This window comes from Protopterus annectens, chromosome 11.part0 (assembly GCF_019279795.1).
Source record: "Protopterus annectens isolate FY-2018-M chromosome 11.part0, PAN1.0, whole genome shotgun sequence".
Taxonomy (NCBI): domain Eukaryota; kingdom Metazoa; phylum Chordata; order Ceratodontiformes; family Protopteridae; genus Protopterus; species Protopterus annectens.
The window spans coordinates 1,001,989,849-1,002,012,517 of NC_056745.1; positions in this window are offsets into that span (position 1 = coordinate 1,001,989,849).

The window sequence follows — 22,669 nt, forward strand, 5'->3', positions numbered from 1 at the left end:
CTAAATGGGAAAACCCCAGGCCCGGATGCAGTACCTAACTTTTGGTTAAAAGTATTAAGATCTTTGCTTGAGAATTTAGCCATGAGTAAGAACTATTTAAATGCGCACCCCGAACCGACAGCAACCTGGCTAACAACAGTAAAAACAATGCTCCTACTTAAGAGTGAACCTGCAAGCTACCCTAAAAATTATAGACCAATAATGTGCCTTCCAACAACGTATAAACTATACATGGGAATTGACACTGGCAGAGTTTATAGTCATTTAGAAGAAAACTCAATTATGGCAGTAGAACAAAAAGCAATAAAAGAAAGTCATATGGAACAAAGGATCATCTGTTATTAAATAAAGTTATGGTGGAGAACTGTAAAAAGGGTAAGAATCTAAGTATGGCATGAATTGACTGCAAAAAAAAGCATTTGATAGTTCATGGATAAAATAGTGCTTAAAATGTATAAGTTGCACCCTACACTGATTGATTACATTACAGTGAACATGAAACAGTGGCAGACTACTTTGCAATTAAGCTATGATAAAGGACAGATTATTATGCCAGGGATCGAAAATTCAAAGGGGGATATTCCAGGGTGACTCTCTGTCACCATTGCTATTCTGCTTGTCATTAACCCTTTAAGCTGTTTACTTAACAGCTTAGCCCATGGCTACAATTTTCCTCCTAAAAAACAATAAAGTGTAAAGACTTCTCATCTTCTCTTTGTCAATGATTTAAAGCCATATAGCACATCAGATGAGGAACTGAAAGCACAGCTGCAGCTTGTCAAAACTTTTTCAGATGATATTAGAATGTAATGATCTTGATAAATGTGCAAAAGCAACCTTTAAAGCAGGAAAACTGCAGCACCAGGAAAATATTAGTTTGGGACAGGAATGTTATATAAAACTAATGTGAACAAGAGGGAGTGTATAAATACTTGGGAACTGATGATGGATCATCAATAATACATGAACAAATGCAAATAAAATCCACAAAAAAACAGAACCAAAAGGTGACTTCCACAAACTCGATCAGATTTTATTTAGAGCTTTCATCAGCATATATCCATTGACTTCTTCAAAATAATAAAACTGCAATTAAAGCACACATAAATACCATTCAGAGAACATCACCTGACTCAGTTTAACTAATAAAGAAAATCTTATAATACAAAATGTAAATGAATTAAAGCTGAATTCTACAGAAAATGCGTATTCTAAAAAAACACACAAAAACATATGGACACCATACAGTTCTAAACACACACAAAAAAAAAAAACAAATAAAAAAAAAACTATAAGACAGTTGAATTAAACATATTGAAGCTTAAAAAATACTAAATTTTGATTTAATTATGTTTAACTAAACTACATAAGACTGCAGTTTTAGAAGACTGCTCAGACTAAGACTGTCATTGAGACCTGGGAAAGTGAGAGCTTTTAATCTCACTTGCCAACATAGTTCCTTAAATTCAAGGAGATCTTCCCATGGTCCCCCACTAGGATCTTGGGGGACATTTTTAACCACCAAAAACTTAAACTCATGGTTGAGATTTTTTCCACATGTTTAAATAAAGCACTATTGGAATTATGATTTTGAGATCCCTTCCATGTTCATAGATTCTCTTTTTTAGTCTTCTATTAGTTTCCCGATGGAAAAACCTTTACATTTTGTGCAAAGGGTGGCATAAACAACTTCTTGTGTATTACAGGAGAATTCCCCTGATGGTCTAATAACAGTGAGGTTGATTTTAATCTTCTCACTGCTTAAAATGAAACTACATTGGCCACAAAACCCACATTTTTTGGTCCCTAAACAACTATGAAGGGTTAAGTTGTTGACATCCCTTTCCAACAAATTCTTAATGGTGTCTCCTCATCTAAAATTTAAATGAGGTTCATTTCCCATGTTCTCCTAAAACCCCTCTTGACTAAAAAAAAAATCCACCAATTTTTGTTTAAAATATTGTAAATACCCTGATGATCTGCTGAAAATATAGTAATAAAGGAGCAAGAGTATTCCTTATTATTGCTTCTTTGAAAGATAGAATGGACACTACAGTTGGGGTCCAGATCTGCATTTAGTAATGTTCATAGGTTCATAGGTCCATAGGTAGGTACTAGGCTATTGGCCCTAGGGCCTATATAAGCCTAGCCAAAATGGTATCCTGGCTTTTGCCACCCAAGAAAATTATTTTCCTGTGCCCCTGTTGAGCAGAGCCACAGAAGTGATCCCTGGGGTGAATTGTCTATCTCCCATCCAATCATCAAGATTTTTCTTGAAAAGTGCTAATGGGGAGCTTTGTTTGATATAGATAGCTAGTTTGTTCCAGAGTATGGAAAGTCTCTGGGAAAGGAATCTATTCCTCCAGCATGTTCTGTTTATTGTGGTGACAAGGTTTAGGTCCCTAGAGCATGTAGCTCAGAGAGATTGGGATTTCTTTAAGTGGAGCATGTCTAACAGCACTGGGTTTGACATAGCTTTGTATGTTAGGCAGAGATTGCCTCTGAGTAGGCGATATGTAATGGAGTAAAGCTGGAGTTTCATAAGACGGTCTTGTGTAGGTCATCTGAGGACAGTAATCCTTTTTGTGTGGTATTTCTGCGGCCTTTCTAGTTGATGTAGATGTCTTGTGAGGTACATACCAAAAGGGGCATTGTACTCTATAATGGGTCTAATGAGTGATGAGTAGAGGGGAACAATGACCTCTTTTTTTCCTGGATGAGAAATAATTTGTGATGAGGTGAGACATGTAGAAGGATTTCCTGACTACTGTGGCAATGTGATTATCAAAGGAGAGACTACTGTCCACCTATGTCCCAAGATCTCTTATCACACTTTCAGTGTTAAGTAGACTACCGTCTATGTGGTAAGTCATGGATACAGAGTTTTTACCAAAATGGATGACAGTGCATGTTTTGGCATTGAGCTTGAGGCCATGGCTTTGACACCAGGCATCTGTCTCAGTGAGGCCCTTTTGTAGTATATCCACATCGTTAGGAGTTTCAATTATGGCTCCTAGTTTGCAGTCTTCTGTGAACTTCATTAGCCAAAGACCTTCTGTGTTAGCCTGTACTTCTGAGAAGTAGATACCAAACAGGAGACGACTCAGGACTGAACCCTGTGGTACTGCACTTGTCACTAGTCTGAGGTCAGATTTGGAGTCTGTTACTTTCACAGTGTGGGTTCTGTCAGTGAGAAAATAACTTCAACCCTCTTTTTCCAAACTTCATTGTACACATTCTCAACCAAATTAATAGAGTACTCCCTATAAATAACCATTTTCTTCATTATACTGCATCGTAAGTGGAAATCTTCATCCTACTGACCATCCTTGAGATTTTTACATATTGACCTTTAACTAGGCCTTTTTTTACATGTATTGGATGGTTACTTTGGTAATGAAGGAGACTGTTACAGTAGGTAGGTTTTCTTTAAAGACTACGTACAAATTGTGAATGCCCCACATCCTTCTTAAGCTGTACATCTTAATAATTAATGTCATGCAGTCTATGTGAGTGGGTAAAATTTAAAAATTCATGTACACCATTACAGCTCCCATTCCACAAAAAAACAAAAATAACAAAACATCTATGTAACGTAAATACAGATTCCACTTGTTAGAAAAGGAAGATGTAAAAAGGAACTTTCTTTCCCACATTAGCATAATGATGTTAGCAAAAATGGGGGCACATGAGGCACCCATGGCAGCCCCTGTTTTCTGTGCAAAATACTGACCTTCAAAAAAGGCAAAATTGTATTTTAAAATAATTTCCATAAGCGTCACCAATACTGCCACTTGATCATTACTAAATAACTGGCTTTCATAACGAAATTCCTCAAGCCATTCAATCCCTACTGAATGTGGAATAACATTAACAAGGTTGATCAAGTCAATAGTGAGGAAGGATGCTCTATTGTCATAGGGAAGTTTGTTTAGTTTACTTAAGAACTGCCAGGAATCAACACAAATGTGTTCTTCAACATTTAGGACATTTTTGAGCATTAAATCAACATATTTCCCTAAAGAATGGGTCTTGGATCCATGTGCACTCACTATTGGTCTCATGGGCGAGTTATTCCTATCTTTATGTATCTTTGGGATGCTGAAAATATTCGGCACCCTAATTAGCTAGACCTACATCAATTTGTCCTTGGTCTTGCATGTCTTTCAACAATAAATCTATTTTATAATAGAAAATGTTGACAAAGTTTATAGAACTTTTTCATAAACCACCCCATCAAAAGTAAAACATTAATTCTATTGTTGTATTCCTGTTCAGTCATTATTACAACCCCACCCACTTTATCAGGCTTCATAAGTCAAATAGATTTATCCTGACAAAGTTTCTTTAACAGAATATTTTCATTCCTCGACAGATTAAAAATTATATGTTTAGATTTGTGTTCGAGTAAAGCCCTGAATTCAAATTCACAGATACTTTCAAAAATTTAACAAACTCCTTTTGCATAACACATTGGTACTTTCAACATTTGGCAAAGAATCAAACAGCAACTTGAAATTCAAGTTTGTTACAAATAATTTCAGGTCCAAAATGAGTTCACCTAGGCTCCAGGACAGAGATTCCCTTGTAGGGAAATACGCAAGGGAGGTTAAACATTAACAACCCTGATACCAATTCTCAAAGTAATTTTGTTTTCCACAACTGGCTCAATAGAGACGTTACTTTTGAAAAGCATGGAGGTGTGGTACGACAAGGTAATACCGTTCAACTAGCCCTATCTATCTTTGAGAATAAATTACTAAGATGTAGAAAATTACAGCTTGAAAATGCTCAAAAATAAGCTTGTGCCAAAAGGGCTTAGACACTGGAAATACCCGACTGGGTTGACTGCTGATTCACCTCTGGATTGTGAACTTATTGCCTTATTTGACAGGCAAGGGCTAGAACTTCTTGATATACCCATTAAACACAATCAAAAATCTATTGAAACATTACATCATGAATTGACTGAATTAGATAAGATGCTGCACGAAGATTTATTGTTTGAACACTCCACATTGGCATATAGAGGGGTGTTCGACAAAACAGACAAACTTACTGGAGAGGTGAGGGCTCATAAAGAAAAAAAGTTAGAGAGGGACAAAAAAGCATATAATTCTGGGCTTGCTTACCCAAACCACCCTCTAGTTCCTCTACGAACTCTCGTATTACAGATTTTACCAATGGCAATTCCATTACAGGAGGAACTACTGATTCTCATCCATCCAATCAGGTCCCTTTAGGGCAGAAACTTCCACAGAGATTAGAGAAAATACAGAACCAGGCATGCCAAGTGAACTACAGACCCCACAGGGGTCAGGGCTACCAACAGAACTCGCAACACCGGAATTCGATGAGGCAGCAAGCGAGGTGGAACTAGACTGCTTTGGGACTGTTGTGGAGAATCTGTGCCTTGAACTTGATTCCTATGTAGGATTTTCCAATATTGGTTGTTGTGGGGGCAGTATCAACAATGAGACAAGCGAACTTGTGGAGTTTCCTTAAACCTTAGTGAACTATGTAGGTGATTTTACTGTTTATAATTTTACCACCCAGTCTTTTGACATAGAAGCTACTAATTTACTGAGTAAAGGATTTAATTTTGTTCTTACTAGGCGTTTGAGCTTATTTGAACTCATTTTGGACTTGAAATTATTTGTAAGGGACTTGAATTTCAAGTTGCTGTTTGATTCTTTGCCAAATGTTGAAAGTAGCAATGTATTACACAAATGAGTTTGTTTAACCCTCCTTTTCTAACTTTTTAGTATTTTTTGAAACTATGTGTGAATCTGAATCCAGGGCTTTACTCGAACATAAATGTGAAGCTGTTATTTTTAATCTGTCAAGGTATGAAAATATTCTATTAAAGAAACTTTGTCAGGATAAATCTATTCAAATTATGAAGCCAGATAAAGGGGGTGGGGTTGTAATAATGACATAAACAGGAACACAACAATAGAATGAATGTTATCTTCTTGATGGGGTGGTTTATGAAGAAGTTTCTATAAACTGTGTCAACATTTCCTATCATAAAATAGATTTATTGTTGAAAAACATGCAGGACCAAGGACAAATTGATGTAGGTCTAGCTAATTTTCTTTTTACTAAATATCCTAAAAATACATAAAGATAGGAATAACCCACCCATGAGACCAGTAGTGAGCGCACATGGATCCAAGACCCATTCTTTAGGGAAATATGTTGACTTCATGCTCAAAAATGTCCTAAATGGTGGACAGCACAGTTGTGTTGATTCCTGGTAGTTCTTAAGTAAACTAAACAAACTTCCCTATGACAATAGAACATCCTTCTTTGCTATTGACGTGATAAATCTTTTTAATGTTATCCCACATTCAGTAGGGATTGAATGGTTTGAGGAATTTCTTTATGAAAACCAAGTATTTAGTAATGATCAAATGGCAGTATTGGTGACGCTTATGGAAATTATTTTAAAATACAATTTTTGTCTTTTTTGAAGGACAGTATTTTATACAGAAAATGGGTTGCCATGGGGGCCTCTTGTGCCCCCATTTTTGTTAACATCATTATGCTAATGTAGGAAAGAAAGTTGCTTTATACATCTTCCTTTTCTAGCAAGTAGAATCTGTATTTACGTTACATAGATGATTTTTTTTTTTTTTTTGCGGAATGGGGACAGTAACAATGTACATGGTACTACCAAGTTTTTAAAGTTTACCCACTCACATAGACTGCATGACACTAATTATTTAGATGTAAAGCTTAAGATAGATGTGGGGCATTCACAATTTGTTAATAGTCTTTATAGAAAACCTACCTACTGTAACAGTCTCCTTCATTACCAAAGTAACCATACAACACATGTCAAAAAGGGCCTAGTTAAAGGTCAATATGTGAGAATCTCAAGGATGGTCAGTAGGGATGAAGATTTCCACTTACAATGTAGTATAATGAAGGAAATTATTATTTATAGGGAGTACCCTATTGATTTGTTTGAGAATGTGTACAATGAAGTTTGGAAAAAAAGGGTAGAAGGTATTTTCAAGCCCTTACTAAATGCGGATCTGGACCCCAACTTTAGTATCCATTCTACCTTTCAAAGAAGCAATAATAAGGAATATTCTTGTTCCTTTATTACTAGATTTTCAGCAGATCATCAGGGTATTTAGAATATTTTAAAGCAAAATTGGCAGATATTTTTTTTTAGTCAAGAGGGGTTATTGGAGAAAGTGGGCAATGAACCCCATTTATTTTTTAGAAGAGGGGCCACCATTAAGAATTTGTTGGAAAGGGATGTCAACAACTTAACCCATGATAGTGGTTTAGGGACCAAAAAATGTGGGTTTTGTGGCCAATGTATTTTCATTTTAAGCACTGAGAAGATTAAAATCAACCACACTGTTATTAGACCATCTGGGGGATTTTCCTGTAATACACAAGGAGTTGTTTATGCCACCCTTTGCACAAAATGTAAAGGTTTTTACATTGGGAAACTAAGAGGAGACTAAAAGAGACAATCTATGAACATGGGAGGGATGTTAAAAATCATAATTCCAATAGTGCTTTATTTAAACATGTGGAAAAAAAATCCCAACCATGAGTTTAAGTTTTTGCTGGTTGAAAAGGTCCCCCAAGATCCTAGAGGGGGACCATGGAAAGATCTTGAATTTAAGGAAGTATGTTGGCAAGTGAGTTTAAATGCTCTCACTTTCCCAGGTCAAATTGACAGTGTTAGTCTGAGCAGTCTTCTAAAACTGCGGTTTTATGTAGTTTAGTTAAACTTAATTAAATCAAAATTTAATATTTTTTAAGCTTCAGCATGTTTAAATTAACGTGTTTGTTTAGAATTGTAAGGTGTTCATATGTTTTTGTGTGTTTTTAGAATATACATTTTCTGTAGAATACAGCTTTAATTAATTTACATTTTTTATTATGAAATTTTTTTATTAGTTAAACTGAGTCAGGTGATGTTCTCTGAATGATATTTATTTGTGCTTTAATTGCAGTTTTAACTATTCTGAAGAAGTCAACTGATACATGCTGACAAAAGTGCTAAATAAAATCTGATCGAGTTTGTGAAAGTCACCTTTTGGTTCTGTTTTTTTTTGTGGATTTTATCCTGTATTGGTTCCTGGTTTTAAATGCAAATAAAACTCAGTAACGAATACCTTAGAAGACTAATCCTGAGAACAGCTTTGACATCTAGGAACAAGATCCAAGCTATAAACCAAATTGCTCTTCCTGTCCTCACTTACAGTTTTGGAGTGATTGACTGGCCCCAAAATATGTTGGATAGGTTAGATATTAAAACAAGAAGGATACTCCATGTTCACCAAATGATCTATAAAAATCAGTGTATACCAAGATTATATATTCCCCGTTCTGAAGGAGGGATGGCCTCCTTGAAATTGATTACATGTATAGATCTGCACTCGTGGGACTCCACACATATCTACTGACCTCACAAAATTCAGATGTAGTGAAAGTTTGGAAACATGAGGAGAATAAATCTAAGATGACTTCTCTTCTTAGTTTTGAAGAAGCATATCGATGTCAAGCAAGAATGGAAATCAAAACAGAAGTAGATAAAAATCAGGCAGCAACTGAATGTGCTAAAAAAAAAACAAAAGAAAGAATATAAGGTGAAGGACCAGATGAGAAGGCAAGAAATGTGGAAAAAGCATAAAAATACTTGCAAGCATAGAAAACTTCTGGAAGAACCTCATGTTGATCAGGAAAGAATGCAGGAATGGAGAAGGAGATGCAAATTCAAACCAAGAGATGAAAGGTTAATATTGTCAGCCCAAGGTAGTGTGCTATGTATATGCAGGTTTACAAAGTCCATTAAACATGTAGGAGAAACAGACAAATGTAGGTTTTGTAAAACTGAATTGGAAACAGTCACATACCTACTGTAATTGCTGGTTGCGATACACTAATGGCAGAAGGACTGTATACTGAAAGACATAATAATAAAGCAAGACTGTTGCACTGTTGATTGTGCAAACATTATGGTAATGAAGTGGCTGAAAAACACTGGTAACATAAGCCACAAACATCACAGAAAATGATGAAGTTTATATCACATGGGATCACCCATCACCAACAGTTCAAAAGATAGTTGCTAGAACACCTGATATAGTGGTCCAAGAAAAGAAGACAAAGGTAGCATTGATCATTAAAATCACCACCCCCAGTGACTACAGTGTCTTGTATACTCAGAGACACATAGTCATAAAATACCACGATCTCCAGGCAGAAATGAAAGCAATGTGGAAGAAAGATACCCAGACAGTTGCAATAGTAGTAGGAGCAATGGGTCTTATAAAAAGAATCTAAAATCATATTTAGATATGTTACCAATCCATGTAACCCCATACGAATTGCAGCAGTCATTACTAGGCACATTGCAGGTGCTGCGAAGAGCACTTGTGGCTGACACCAATGATTGAAACAATATTCAGTACTCTGGCTCCTGACAATCTTCCCCCACACTTCCTGCAGCTAGCAGCAAACTCTATAGCTTATCCCATCAGCATACTCATTAACAGATCAATTAAAGAATCCCTTGTCCTGATATCTGGAAAAAAAAATTCATTCTCCCCTTACACAAAGGTGGCACCAACACAGACACCAGAAACTTTCGACCCATAGCAATTCTCTCACCCCTCTCTGAAATACTGGAAAAATGCATCCATGCCCAACTCCTCATTCACCTGCATGAAAATCAAATTTTATCACCCACTCAGCATGGTTTCAGACCAGGACACAGCACCACTTCCGCTCTCCTATCCTTCCTTGATACAGTTAACTGGGCATGGGATTCTGGTAAAATAATTTCTTCACTTTTCCTTGACTTCTCCAAAGCTTTTGATACCATTTCCCACACTATCCTCCTCCCTAAACTATCTTCCCTCTGCATTTCTCCTCCTACCCTTCAATGGTTCAACAGCTATTTTTACAATAGGCAGCATTCCACCAAATGGCTACAATCTTACTCTCCCTTCCTCAATACTTCCACAGGGGTACCCCAAGGCTCCATACTTGGTCCTCTCTTATTTAGCACCTTTATTAACAACTTTCACACCACTCTCCCACAATGCTCATTAATCCACTATGCTGATGACTCTGCAATAATATGCACTGCAAATTTCAGCTCTGAACTCCAGAAAATTACCCAGAATGTCCTCACATCTACTGAATCTTGGATGCTTAACAATCATCTTGCCCTAAATTCAAAAAAAACTAAACTAGTAATATTTACTCCTAGAAAAACCACTCCATTTGATAAAAAACTCTTCACTATAGAAGCCCAAGACAATACCACTATAGAAGTTGTCCCACACACTAAATTACTAGGCATTATTATAGATGAGAACCTTAACTTTGACCTACACATAAACAATAACATCAAAAAAAAAAAAAAACACCAAAAGCTTGGTATGCTCTACAGGCACCAACACTTTCTTAGCCTCTCTACTAGACAAACCCTTGCAACTACCTTTTTATTATCCTTACTCCTTTATGGTGCCCCTCTCCTCACTAATATCCAAAATTCTACAAAATCCAAACTTGTTATGTGTTACAACAGAATAGCAAAATTTGCCACCAAGGCCAAATTCTCATCCAACCACTGTAAGTCACTGAAACAATTAGGGTAGCTAGAACTCCCCTACCATCTCTCATTCAACCAACTAACTACTTTGCACAAAATAATCTACAGACCCATAGACTGTCATGCTATCTCAACTCTACTTGCCAAATACCATCCCAACAGGCATCTAAGAACTAAAAATCATCTACTTCTAAAAGTAGATAAGCCCACCTTACCTGCTGATCAACTCTTCTATTTCTTCACTGTCGCCAAACTATGTAACTCACTTCCACCTTCTATAAGAAACACAGGAAGCACCACCACCTTCAAACAAATACTGAAAAAATCATCTCAACTCTTCCTGGCTATGCTCCTGCTCTATAACCTAACCTCTTCACTCTCCTTATATGATTGTTAAACTCCTATGTCTTTTGCTACTAATGACTGATGATACTTTCTCCATATTTATTTTTATCTTCACTCGTTGATACTGGTACAATAATACTGATTAAAATATCTCTGTTTATACCACTCTGATTGAATTCATTGAATTCTGCTTTAATGTATATTTTCTGTATATATTACTGTAATCAAACAAACTAGATTCCTGCTTTTAGGTATATATTCTGTACATGTTACTATATTTACTATCAGTAACACTGTTTCTACTTCTGTTCTAATTAATGTTTATATTTTTTGTGTATCTCGTTGGGGCTTTTCTCCCCGGGCCTCCACTGAAAATGGGCTCTTTTAGGCCCAGTGGAATTTCCCAGTAAACAAATGCAATAAAATAAATAAATAATTTCATGAACTTTAATCATACTTTCACTTAGGAATGGGGTCCATTCCCGTCATGGTATTAGAAACCTTCAAACAGCAACAAACAACAGGTGGTAAACAGTCAAATGATCCCTGATATCACACGGCCCAAGTAGAAAAACAAAATCTCAGGATTCAACTGTCAAAAGTAGTTTAATGTACAAGCTTTCAAGATAAATTCTTTATCAAATACAAAACACATAAACACTCATTCAGTATATATACACAGTGCCAGCCTATTAACTTAACAAATTAATCAATTAAGCAATTAAGTATACAATTTGTTAAAGTAAAGCACAACTATTAGCTCTATACATAATAGTAGTATATTGTCTACAAAGTGTTTGTAATTTATGTGATATAATGAAATTTAGTAGACACTCATCTCAAGTTAAAGTTATTATTGAGAGGAACTGGACTATCTTAAATTCAGATATTAATGTTAAAAGGATAGTTGGGGAGAAACCATTTTTTGTATATAAGAAGGAAAATAACCTTAAACAGTTAATATGTTATAAAGATTTAAAGGTTAATGCCAAAGAAGTATGTGTAAAGAAAAAAATGCACTATTACATGCTATAAGTGCACATACTGCAACTTTATTAACTCACATTCTGAATTTGTTCACCCTATAATGAATATGAGATTTGTATTTAACACATTTGGTACATGTGATACTGAAAATATTATATATTTGGCTAACTATAAAATGTCCGAGTTTTTATATAGGAAAAACTAACTGTAAATTTAAAGATCATAGTTTTAGATTTAGGATACTTCAGAGAATTTTTAAGAACAAGAAAGGTGAAGATATTATTAATGCAACTGAAAGGGCAGAATATAAATGGATACTTTTTTTTAGAGCAGATGCACCACCAGGTCTGAACAAAGTTAATAGTATCAAGCCCATTTTAAAATACAAACAATTTTATGTATAGAGCTAATAGTTGTGCTTTACTTTAACAAATGTTATGCTTAATTGCTTAATTGATTACATTTTTAATAAGTTGATGTATATACTGGATGAGTATTTATGTGTTTTGTATTTGATAAAGAGTTTATCTCAAAAGCTTGTACATTAAACTATGTTGTTTTTGCTACATGGTATTAGAAACCCAAAAGATCTGGAGAAATTAAAAGAAGAATGTTATAATCATCAAACAAATTTAACTAATTAGCATTCCACATGAATTAATCTTTAGGCTGGCACACATAACTGCTCATCATACTTAGATTATACATTATTTGAAATTTGAAGAATTTAGTTGAGGAAAATGATTTGGTCACCAGTTTAGGATTGAATTCCAAATAATAAATATATACATTTTTAGCCATCATATTTTTTTTTTTTTTTTTTTTTTTTTTTGCTGGTTAGTAATGGCCCCTCCTCCTGCTCCCAAGTGACCCAGTCATTTCTCCACTGGGAAAGAGCCATCCATCCCATATTTTTCCAATGGAGACACTAGACAAATGTTACTCATCTGGTTGGTTTGCAGGTTCTTTTTTTTTTTTTTTTTTTTTTTTTTTTTTATTATTATTTATTTACTGTCTTATCCCCATCCCTTCAGCAGCTTACACACTCCACAACTGCTGCTTCATGCAAGCTGCATGCCTACTTCTACACTCTCCCAGGTGTCACCAATAAAGTGAGTGCTGGTAGCCCCATTTCCTCAGGATGGCTGAGCTTGCACTGGCTACTCACTCCAATTCTTCCTTATGGAGTCCCATCAACATCTATGCCAAAAGTCATACTCATCATCCTATGTATAATCAAAGCATTGCCCCTCTGCAGCAAGAGCCTGGGAGTCTGAAGTGCATTTCTAATGTGTTCAAAACTTCATTACAGGCCACAAAAAAAATCCCTTGTCCTAAATGATGCATCTTCTCATATTTTTAGTTAATTGTTTAAACTTCCAGATTTTAATAGTAAATTTATTTCTACAGCGATAATGTGGGCTCTTCTTACAAAGATACCAAACAGTTTTGTAAGTGGTGAATAAATATGAGTGATAGAAATGTATAACAGCTTTAATACCTTCAATAAAATATTTTAAGTGCTGTAGATCATAACTTTTAAGTAGCAATATGGTTTCATGATGATAACATGGATCATATTACTTTATTTCAAATGTTGTCACCCTTGTTTATGTTTTATTACCAATGTTGTCTGTTAAGATTTTTAATCCTGTTATTAAACATTAAAACAATGAACTCATAACTGCATTAGTCAAACATTATAGTGGCATAACTGCATTATAATCTGTTTAGAGTAGGATGTAAGTTCCAAACAAATCTTCTTTATTTCATTGGGTTTAATGAACTGAGTTTTAAAAAGTGCTTGTTTAAATGACCTATTGTGTTTAATATTCGTATATAAATGTTAGTGACTACCTATGCACTGTCACATTACATGTCACAAATTGTGTGGCTATCATAACTGGATGTGTATGATCACTGGTAGATGTGTGTTCCAGGATAATAAAGTAGGGTCACAGTACACACTGGATAATATACACATATCCAATTAGTACATCAGCAGGTGTAAGCCAAGCAACATCCCAGGTAAGCAAACACAGGTCTAACAATGATTGATAACTCCACCAGAGAATAGAACCAAAACTATGATCATGCATGTGAAAGGCAAACAGTCAAGCACAGTGCAAACAGAAGTACTTCAGAAGAGCAACAAAGGTTGCTAAATACACAAGTATGCGTACACAACCGAAATAAATGTGCAATGGAATATGAGTATGCTACATGATTTACTATCAAAATTGTGAGCAACACTTTTGTGAACTTTGGGTGTTCGAATGCTTGTTTCCAAAGTCATGTAATGCTGATCTGCACATTTCTGAATACATGTTAGCAAATGTTATATAGGGGGTCAAGCCCCCCCCCCGCAAAATAATAAAAATGTGCTGCAAAAGTAAAATTCCCATGGCACATTAAACAGAATAGCCTGGGTGTGTGATATCACCTCCTGCTATTTCAAATAACATTGAATGTGGATGTCAGAGAAAGGGAAGTTCGAAACTTAGATGACAATTATTTTCATTTTCCATTTTATTTTTCATTGTAATAAATACATGAAGAAGTGATATTCCTGGTTTTGATAGTAAACCATGTTATATACATATGCCATTTCAAAGGCAGCACTCATATCTAGATAGGTATGCATGTTTGTCAGTAGAATAAATACAATGTACATGAAAGCAAGGTTGATATACATACATACATGCACCAATAACATGTAATAATATTTTCAAAAATGTAACAGTGCAGTTGTGCACATGGATGTGAAAAAACAACTCTGGCTGTCACACAAATATAATGGAAACAAGGACGTATTGCAAGCATTAGACAACAACTTTGTGTGCACATATCCTGCATTGTACAATGGGCATACATGTGGCACATGTTCACTGTTTCAAGTTAATACATAGCACTGGCCAGTAGTTTTAACAAAGGCAGGCATACCCTCAAAAAATAATAGTGTAATATGAAGGTGTGAGGGGAGCTGGACAATGTGAGCTCACATCAGGGAAAAGCAGGACAAGGTGAGTTAACACAATGCAAATGCATGTGTACAGCTCACAAGTCTCTCAGAAATACAGTTAACCAAATGGAAAATGTACGTCAAATGGCCAGATTCATTGTTGACAGCCACAGAATTGGACATGTTTAAAACACACATACACAGTAATGTGAAATCATGTCACATCAACATACATAGGTAAGCAAGCTAAAACATAAAGGCACGTGTGCATATACTGTCAGGCTAATGTCAAATAAACAAATGCGGGTGTATGTCAACCATTCTGCTCATTATGGATCAAATGACACTGCTGTGAACATCATTACAGCACATCAGTGGTAACTCAGTAAATACTCACATGTTAAAGGCACATTTGAATGTCAGTATGTATCCTTCTATGTGCACACGTACATACATTCATTTAATGTGTACAACGATTTCTGGAAGGTGTACATCGATATTAGTATGTAATGGGTGTGGAAATGTTATATGCAACAAACATGGTGTAATGTACTGTTAAAGAAAGTGGTATCAGTAACACTGTGTACAGATTAATGTTGCACTGCTGTTTGATGCAGTCAGAAAAGTAAGACTGCACATAGACAGGATATACCTTTATATGATCCCACATGGCATCAGTATTGCCAGCACATGACACACAATTCCACATCATGACAGTGGGGCATCATGACAACTGTCATCCAAAACACATGTGGAATGACATGTCTGAAAAGTGCACATACTTGATACAGTAAAACAGAAAATGAAGGCATATCACACTTTTAGTGATGGAGTATGGAAAATATATGTTGTCTGTCAGTCATCCCAGTAACACACATGCTCACAGGCTACATCTTGCAGGACTATCTGTAGGTTAGTTGCCACAATTGCATGGATAGTTGAATGTGGAAGGAAAGTATAACATGTTAATTTGTGTCATGCCCACCTTGATACTGAAGTAAATGTCACACAGCAATAACACATAAGCATGACAGATACATGGTATGCATGCACAAGAGTGTATATACAGTCCAAACAATGAAATGGCAATCACCATGTTGGCAACATAACACAAGTGGAGCACATGGACACTACTTTCAGCTCCAAGGGACCAGGCTAATGGGGCTCAGACTCCTGAATGACCTCACAAGCTATCGCCCTGAATGAATCCCGCATAGTCTGTGCCATATCCTCAAAGAAGGACCCCATCATGTCCCTCATCTGTATTTGGAAGACATAGATCACAACCTCCCAGATCTCCTGATCTTCCTCTCGATTCCAGGCATGTCAATATCTCCTCCAAGGTGCAGGCATGATGGCTCAGATGGAGTGGGTCTAGCATCCTTGTCATTGTCATCTTCATCATTGTCACCATCATCCTTTGAAGACTCTGGCAGTGACCTAGCATGCTCTCATCATTGTCTTTGGATTGGAGGACATCCATGGGTCCCATGCTCTGTAAAGATCAATTGCAAAACAAAGCAAAAAAGAAGAGCAAATGTTTACCACACAAAATAGTCCCATGAATATTATAGCACAACTGAATATGGTTATGATGACAGTTTACACAGGGACTGACACACGTCTATTATGGACAGGGTTACTTATGGCCCTATATATCCTATTCATAAAAAGGATGTCAGCATTCTTTTCTGAATAATTCTATATGCTTAGACATTCCTACTCAGGTCATTAGATTTGTAAGAATGTAATGAATGCCCTAACCAACAGATTGTTCTCTCTGCATTCAATGATTTATATGGCAGCCACTAAGTGTCATTTTTAAAATGAGGAGAAAATGATATGACTGTATTGTGGACAATAGCCAAGCCATATGACAAACGTATGAGATAGGCAGCATGATAATTGGACACACATCAATATCATGAGTACAACAGTAAAAACAACGTGATATGTTCAATCAACATGGCTGGTGACATATGAGGATCTATTCATCACTAACAGTAATGTATGTATAGAACTGTATGCATTATCTACCAAAACAATTAGAAATCAGAAGCCTGAAAATTCAAAACATTGTGAATATGCTTGTTGATAATGAACTGTTGCAATCAGATGTGTATCTGCTCTAGTGTCTGTAAACCTAGGCTATAACTGTTTCTACAAAAACACCTAAAGGGTTGGAAACAGATGTAACACCACTGATGAATTGAAGAGCATGCCACACAGTCTGCAATTGGCAGTACAAACACTGACACAGCAGACTCCAAATCACTCTGTGAATAGGTAGGTTATGTGAAAAATACAGGCCTGTAAACAGGAGCAGATCCATTTTGTTTCATAAAACAGGGAAATAATCAACATACCTCTCACACCCCACTGATCCTCAAGCCTGTGCATTTGCTTGATGCACATGGCTCTGTTCTGGCTGTGATCCTCCTTGCCTGAAATCAGAAAATAGAATGTATGAATAATGTATTGTCAGATAACACCGATATACATTTTTCAGCACACTTTCTAGACATTTATTTCAAAACAACATTAGATAATTGCAATACACAGTTGATATTTTTACATTCAGGTGTTCACATCTTTGAACACTGATTGAAGGACATGAGGTTCAACCTTACAACAACAATCTACAACCAAACTCTACTCTTGAACGCTACCTGCCTAGCTAACACATCTTAAATGAAAAAAGCATCTTTTGCATGCAGTAACAAGACTTTATGTTATGACATCATCTGGGCGGGGGACAGTCTACTAATAAGGATAATAAGGATAAGTATGATTGCAAAGTATTGACGTGGCCTGCTCATGTAGCTAAACAATTTGAAAAATCACAGTCATGTCAGCACTGTGTTCAGAAAAATTAGCAGTAATGGGGAGCATCAATTCCTCCGACAGTGTGACAGTGTCATGTAGCATACAGCCTCTACGAAGAGAACCATACATGTTGCTGTGCATAAAAGGACACAGTATGATATGTGTGAGGATTATGATATTCCTTGCAAAAGTGCATATCACTAGGAAAATACCTACATCTTCCCTATTCTGCTTTTCAGCTGTTAATCTGCCTATCCCACTCCTTCAAAACCTGAGGATGATGTTGTTCTAGAATTTACTTTAATATTACATGAGAGAACAGACCTTCATAGCACTTTTACAAAGTATACAATATTAAACAAAGAATTGCTCAGACATATAACAGTATTTAACAAGCTTTACTGCCCCTGCTGTTAAATAGCTGATGTTAATAGAACCTTACAGATTATGCATAAGTAGGAATTCGATGAATAATGGAGTTATTTGCAACCATGCTCAAAATATACGATAATAGTGTAACATGCTTGTATAAATAAATGCTCTTGTATAAATAAATGCTATGGGTATCTTAAAGCAAGATAACAATTTTACATATATGTGCCCCCTGTCTTGATTTCAACATGCAACATGGCAAAATGTAGACATGCTGACCTGTCTCTACAAACCCTGTTGTTAGAAAGCTGATGTTTCAATTGCAGGATCATAATGCTGATGTTATCAAAGCATTTCATATTACTGCCATATTCATAGGAATTTGAACACTAACTCTGAGTCATAACCATGCACAACATAAACATTAATATTAAGCACTGGAATATGGTTCCTCCAAAAAATCCTATGATTGAGTTTAACCAAGATAACAGGTACAGATATATGTTTCCCCTATGTGGATTGGAACCCACAACACCCCAAAATGTAAACCTAGTGGCTGGTTGATATACAGGCCAAGTTAACATTCAGCACAGGCTTCATTTTAGTAAGGTTACTACAGCTGTTTGTTAGAAGTTCTGCAGAGAATGGATGAATATGTAAACTGCAAACAATTGTTGGACATGTAATTGTTTAGAAATAACAGCTATCAACACTTAACTGAAAATATATGCGTAAGCTGTCAGTCAGGTATTACGTTTAGGTAAAATAAATGTGTCTGTGTAATTTCTTGGAAGGAATGATGCAATGAAGTGAAGTTATTTACGTGTTTTTATTCCAGTGTATAATGGTGCAGTAGATAATACTGTGGTACCATAATGGAAAACTGTGAAGTACACAGTTATCCATGGCCTAGGCACTATAGACATCTATGATGCATGAGGACAGTGACTATTTGGAATTATGTAGTTAGATGTTTTAAACATATGTATATCTACAAAGGACATAATTATGGATATTTTACACATTATTAAATAAATTAATAACATGGGAATTCAACCAACAGTTAATAGTACAGTGTTTACGAGTTCACTTAGTTATCCCCATCAGCTAATTTTCACAGCAGCTATTGAATTATTATAAAAACATCTCTGTGATATATATATATATATATATATATATATATATATATATATATATTTATATATTGGACTGCAATGCTGAGGTATGTGTAGAAAATTGACACTTAGTGTATGGATCTACCGGCTGCTTCCACATTTTGGTGACCCTCTATTTGAAGCTCCTCTGCATCACACCAATGTAAGTCATCAAAACAGTGATGAACCACCGTCAATGCTCTGTCATAATCCAGTTCCATACATCATTCATAGTGAAGCTTTTGGGCCTGGAACTCATCCTCTGCTCCAGTCCCGTGTACACAATCAACATTTGGTTTGTCTTCTCATCCATCCAGCTGACCACATGGGCATGTCTCAGCCTCCTTGAAGTAGACATTATGATCCTGCAATTGAAGAAGTCTGGAAAATACAAACAGAGAGAAACATTTACTGTGGTACCACTCAGTTCACAGTTAGCAATGGACTGATAAGTAAATGTATCAAAGTCAAATATGAAAGTGGCACTGATGTTTTGTTATGAGATCATCGGAAGATAGCTGGCACATGCCAACATGGTACCTTTTATCAATAACTATTGGGCATTTACACAATATACATGGTTTGGTGCATGAAACCAATTTACACAGATGTATGTGATGTGGAATTCCAAAAACCTGAATTTTAATGAACCTTGTTAATTATGAATGGTGCAAATGGTACTTAAAGGTGGATGTATATTTACTGCAATTTGATTTTGTGATTTGGAGTGAGAGATACATTGGTAATTGGTAGCATTTCTATTTTGGTGATTAGTAAATCTCTTCAAGTTAGTCTTTTCCAAACATACCCATTTAAATTAATTATTATTCAAAATGTTTTCTTTAACAGAAGTTGTTATAAGTTACTGGAGTGATGTTGTCTTGAACTTTATGCATACAGGTGTTTTAAATAGTTGACTTCAGTCCTATATGATATGGTAGTTACCTTTTCATCAGTAAGAAATTAAGAGAAAACAGGCTACTGCATGGAACACATCACTGTATGCTTTTACATTTACTCGTTTTAAAATCTGGATTATTACTATATAGTTTGCACCAGCATTGTACTGGATTAGTGATAAATACTAATGGTCTTACACACAGTAAATCCTGAGAGTATGGACTGCATGATGGTAGTATTCACTAACAAGCTATTCTGACCAAAATGCAATTCAAGAGGTTTTCTTTAAAGTAATTATACTTAAAAACAGTATTAAATGACTGCATCAGTATTCTTTTAATTTAATAAAAAAATAATAAGGTATCAATTAGAATTGTAGCATCAGTAACAAATGTAAATTCTGCTTCAAAATAAGATACATTGGCAATATAAATGGAAGACAGCCATATCTGAGTCAACAGTAAGACAAGTTCTGAGCCTTGTATCCTTTTAATAAGTAACTCTTTCCTACAACCATGCACCATGGTTCTGAATCAAATCATACAGCAATATGAACAGAAAAACTGTAAAATGTGTTGTTTTCTTACAGGGGAAAAACCGAGTGACAGCAAAGCTGATAATTAATTTCTTATGATAAAAATCACATAGAGTAAGCTGCATGCAAGTCTTTGACTGCAGATTTGTCAAATGACTACATGACATTCCATGGCCATTGCTCTAATAAGATTTCAGATTTGCTGAAATATCAATTTTGCACATGACTTCACATGGTTGCCTGCATTTCTCTTCAGAGTCTATTACTTAATTCTTCTGTCATTAGGAAATTAAATTGATGATTCTGAAGGGAGGCAGTGAACATCTTTATATTAGGGCTGAGAGGGGCTGTTAATTGTTGCAGCAGAAATGATATAAAGTGTGAAGGGCATGAAAGCAGATGTCTAAGAAATGGCTGTGTCATGTTTCACATCCTTAGGACAAAAATACATTATTAAATGCCTTTCCATTGTAGGATGCCATTGATTTCCTTGAATAAAACCAGTAGATGTTTAATTAACTGTAAAGAACAGTGTATAGATTTATTTTGCTTCTTTCATGATGAGCAACACAGGTGAAACAGTACATGGAACAGTTTTGCTTGATCTATGAACTGCTTAGTGGATGTTACAAGCAATATATGTAACCTAGGCACCATTAAGTTTAGTTTGTCACCTAATGATTTCTCAGGAGATATAATTAGCTAGCATGCAGAGAAAAATATGCCAGACTTGAAAGGGCTTCTACCAAAGCCTAATTTCATGGCTATCAGGGGAGTAGTTTGCAAGTCTATATGAACAAGGCAATACAAAGGCAAGTGGCAAACAACTTTTATTAAGCTTTTTCAGTTTCTCATGTATGCATGCAGTTTTCATTTCTACTAGAATTAATATGACAGAAAAATTGCTAAGGGCATTTATTACTACTCACTACCAAAAATAAATGCTTGATTATTTTAAATTATAACTTGTTCAAATAAACAAACATTGCATTTATTTTTAATTATATCTTGCAGTCCATTAAGAAAATATTTTGCTTATTAGCCTTGTGTGTCATCCTGCTATGAAACATACTGGTGTAGTAGACATGTCAAGATGGCAAGGCCATATAGTAATAACATTGCGTAACTTTATTGAAGCAATACAGTTACAAAGTTCTTGAAATACATGCAGAGCAGGGTCATTGCATTGACTGGTAAAATGGTAAAAAATGTAAAGGCTAAAATAAAGGCTAAATCCTCTGAGGAGGTTCCTGCTTTAACTATGATCCACAGACTGTGAGCATGTAAGTGTCATTATGAGGACATAAATATACTAATTTAGAAGTTGTAATATCTTGGTGTATTCCTTCCTCTTCAAGGTACAGTGACCTCTATGTTAGTATATCTAAGTAGTGGAGGTGTCAGGGGATAGTCCTCACAACAGTGGGTTCAAGAGTGCTTGAGCCTGCACAAAAAAAAAACATTAAATATGTCACAGCAACATTTGAAGTTTACTTTTACTTATGTCAAATCACCCTTACATTTTTCATTGTTTCTCATCTTTCATAACTGAGTCTAGAACGTCCTGTAGGGAGCCAATTCTGAACAGGTATCCTTTGGAATAAAGAATAGAGAAGTCAAACTGAAATCTACAGACTAAGTGTTCAACGTTCATAGATAGTTATTAGGCTTGCAGTCCAGGGAGACCATTAAGGAGTCTAGCCCAAATCCACAAAGCACTGTTTGATTAATTGACTTGATAAGGGTCACTAAGTGGGCAAATGAGGGATTCAAAAAGGATACATTTGCAGAGGGTTTATTTTAAGAAGAAAATAAAGCATGGTGTCAGATAGAATGTTGACAAATTAATTCAAACAATGGCTGTCCTTTTTTCCCAGTGGGTGGTGAGCTCCTATAAAAATCTCCATGAAAGAATAATAAAGATCAGGTAAACATACATATTTGTAAAACCGTAGGAATGCTGTATGATTAGTATAACGTGTTTTTGTGTTTTC